This window comes from Vombatus ursinus, unplaced genomic scaffold (genome assembly GCF_900497805.2).
Source record: "Vombatus ursinus unplaced genomic scaffold, bare-nosed wombat genome assembly UNPS02015016.1, whole genome shotgun sequence".
Classification (NCBI taxonomy): Eukaryota; Metazoa; Chordata; class Mammalia; order Diprotodontia; family Vombatidae; genus Vombatus; species Vombatus ursinus.
The window spans coordinates 109,992-114,047 of NW_020954794.1; positions in this window are offsets into that span (position 1 = coordinate 109,992).

Consider the following 4,056-nt stretch of genomic DNA (forward strand, 5'->3'; position numbering starts at 1 on the left):
TCTCTACATGCAAAAGAGCCCCAGGTCTGGTATAAGCCTCACCTCAGGGACCCTGTAAGTCACACTGAGTCACACTGGCTGAGGCTGGCTCTGGGGGAGGAGTCTCACTCTTTTCTGTCCTCAAATGTGTGACCTCAAGAGCAAAGGCAAGATCATGGTTAGTGACCGATGTAGGAATGGTTGCAGCTGGTGGTGGACAAATGGAGGGAGGCTTCTCTCTGGGCCCCAGGGCTAGATTCCCCATAATTATGAGAGAGCTCTAAGCCCTGGGGAGGTGGCAGAGATGGCAGGAGCTCACACCTTGTAGGATTTGGAGGAGCCTCACCTGGCTCTGTTCATGGACCTGCCCCACTACCTCCCTCTGCTGGAGAAGGTGTGAATTCAAGGAGGCAATGAGGAGAGTTTGGCTCAAACTGGACAGATCCTAGCCTAGGCCCCTGGGAAAAGCCTGGGAGAGCCTTATTCTTATATGAATGAGTTTTGTTAGTCACTAAATGAGATTACTGTATTTGTTCTGAGCATTGTGGAGGAAACAGTTATGTCTGCCCTTAGCCCAATCCAGACATGCACTAAAGGTGAGGATCAGTATCTTGGCTGTGACTGTTTCTAGAAATGTGGATGTAGGTAAATTGGTGCTCAATGGAGACTGTGAAGGTGAGGGTACCTAACTCAGAAACACAGACAAGGAGACTAGAGAGAGTCATTCACTTCTGGCTAATCACTTCTGTCCAGGGGGATTGCAAGGGACCCCTGTTGATTCCATGTGCCTCCAGCCTCTCCTCTCCTTAGTCAATCAACCACAAACGAAGAGATGAAAAAGCACTTCTGTCTTGCCTGCTTTCAAAAAATTTGAAATTAAATCAGAATTCAATTTAATTTAAATTTTAAAAATATTTTAAAATAATATCATTCTTTTTTTAAATTTTGAGTTGGAAATTCTCTCCCTCTCTCTTCTCCCCTCTCACTGAAAAGGTAAGCAATTTGATGTAGGTTTTTTGCAGTACCTGCTCTTTGTCAAATACCCCTACCTACACAATAATCACTTTCTTGTTACCTTGGGGAGGAAATGGGTTGCAGGGGCTCACCCTCTCCTGCTGAGCTGGACCTATCCAAATTGCTTTAAAATTACCTATAAAAGCTGGCCACTCCTTGAAGCCATTGCTAATCTTCAATGGTCAGCCCCTCAACACATGGCTACTTTGAAAACCTTAAAATAATTCCTTTTAATTCTCTTTCTTCTATGTTTTGCCTCGTTAATCAAGGTGAAAGCCCAAATGAAGAATTTTCCTTTCAACAGAGAGAAAAGGGAGGGCTGATGATCTCTTAGCTTATTTTTGGAAAGACAGGCCTGAGCCCACCAAGGATATTTGGGGAAAGTGTCCATTCTACTAACTAATTAGCCTTGTGACTTTGATCAGACAATTAAACATCTCTGAGTTGGCAAAATGATGAAAAAAATCCACGTGGAATCAAGGAATCTCTGAGTTGGAAGGACTTGTTGAAAGTATCAGAAATAACCTTCTCCCTAAAGCATGAATGAACCCACAGTACTTCTGTGGATCAGAAACACTGAAATACAAAAAAGCATTATTATCCTAGGCATCATATCAACAGATACTATTCTAATTTTCCCTCTTCCATCTTAGTGCCAAATTGATATTCATTAAATTTGATCATGTCACTCCCTTTCTCAAATTCTCTATTGGCTTCCTTTTGATGTCAGGATGAAACAGAAAATCCTCAGCCTGGCATTTAACATTCTCCACAACAAGGCTCCCTCCAACCTTCCCAGGCTAATGCCATGTTAACCAGCTTTGTGTCTTGTCTGTTCTAGTAAAGCCAGCATGCCAGCTCTTCCTGCACACAGCCTTCCGTCACTCATAGCCAGGCCTTTGCATAGGTGGCCCCCTCAGATGGCCATGCAAGCCTTCCCCACCACTACCAGGCAGAATCTCCAGCTTCCTTTGAAGCCCAGCTCAGGTTCCATCCCATTGGTGAGGCTACTCCTCCCATATATGTCTCCTTTCCCTCTTGAAATTACACTGTGGATACCAGTTACCTTCTCCTCAACTGAATGTTAAATTCCACAAGGCCAGGAACTATTTGGCTATGGTCTTTGAATCCATACCTTTTTGCACTTAATATATGATTAAAGTATTTTTTATTTAATATGTTTTTAACTTATGACTAAACCTCCTGATGGGATAGGGATCCTGCCTTTTGGTGAGTGGTAGACCAGGAGCCAGAGTACTGGAGGCCTGGGCCATGAGCTAAGGGCTGATGGGTCAGGGGAGACAGATCTGCCTGAGGAGGGTTAGGAGGACAGTGATCCAGGAAAGCCCAGGGTTCAAGGAGCTTCACTGATATCATGTGACCAGAGCCAGAGCAGAGCCAATCTCCAAGCCCTCCAGGGGAGGAGGATTGAGTGTGGCCAGCAGATTCAGGAAACTGCAGTCTGGACCTGAATACTTGTTTGTTCATCTTTAATCTGCCTTCTCTGAAGCTGGTTCCATTCTCCCTTACTCTGGCTGGATTCTTAGTCTGAGGGTTTTATCCATAAATTCTCAAGCTAGAGTGACCCTCCTTCTATATATTTGGAACACAACTTTAAAAAAAGAAATAGAACTAGTGTATGCTTCAGGGGGAGTATTCCCAAGCAGCTAGAGGTAGCGTTAGTTATCAGGAAATCAGGGGTCCATGATCTGAGGAAAAATTATTGGAATTTACAGGGTCAAAGGAGAGAATAGAATGAACAGAAGGTGGGATAGGATGGAGGAAAATACAATTAGTCTTTCACAACATGACTATTATGGAAGTGTTTTGCATGACCACACATGTATGACCTATATCGAATTGCTTATCTTCTCAATGAAGGTGGGTGAGGAGGTAGGAAGGAACTCAAAGTTTTAAAAATGAAAGTTAAAATTGGTTTTACATGCAACTGGGAAATAAGATACACAGGCAAAGGGGTATAGAAATCTGTCTTACCCTACAGGAAAATAGAAGGGGAAGAGGATAAGAGAAGGGAGAGTGATAGAAAGGAGGGCAGATTGGGGGAAAGGGTAATTAGAATGCACACTGTCATGGGGTAGGGGAAGGGAAGAGATGGGGAGAAACTTTGAAACTCAAAATCTTGTGGAAGTAAATATTGAAAACTAAAAATAAATAAATAAATTGAAAAAAAATTATTGTAACTTAGAAGGAGCTTTGAGGGCCACCACCCATCAAGGATCTGTGGCCATCAGGGATTGTGATAGCTTCAAGGCTCTTTCAGGGCTCAGGCTGGGAGTCTGAGGCCGTCCCTGGGTCCGAGGTCTCCCAGAACCTGACAATGCCATTGCCAAGCAATGATGGAATTCATCAAGTTTAGTCCAGTTTAGTTGATTTGATAAAATGGAGTCTCAGGCCATCTTACCTAGTGCTTAGTACATAGCAACTGCTCAATGAGTGCTTTTGAATTGAATTGAACTAATTGGAATCTTGCTGTAATCATGTCTTTTATAACAGATGTCCTCACCCAAGAAAACAAAGTCCAACTCTCATCCATTGCCACCTTGATTCCGGTTATTGCTGAACACACCAAAACTCGATAGCAACTAAAGGTTGTGAGCTGTCTAAGGAGCCTTTAGAGTAGGATTCGCTCTTAGGTCATGCAGCACTTAATCACTGAATGAATGCTGCCTCAAAAAAACTAACATCAGAGAAAGACCTTAACTTAAAAAGGCCAAGTCCTCCCATTGTATCTAGGGCCCTCTCCAGTCGTCCTGATCTATGTCTTGCCACTGGACCCAGATGGCTCTGGAGGAAAAGTGGGGTTGGTGACTTTGCACAGTCCTGCCTCACTTAAATCCAATTCACTTGTAAGTCAAGAGATCAGCTTTCTGATGTCATTGGTCTTCTTTGATATATAAGGACAAACAACAATCTGGGAGTAGCTGCCCCACTGGAGTCCCATCTGGGAAGTTCCAGTTCAAGTTGGGCAATGCTTTTCCTTTTTTCCTTTCCTTCCTTCCTTCCTTCCTTCCTTCCTTCCTTCCTTCCTTCCTTCCTTCCTTC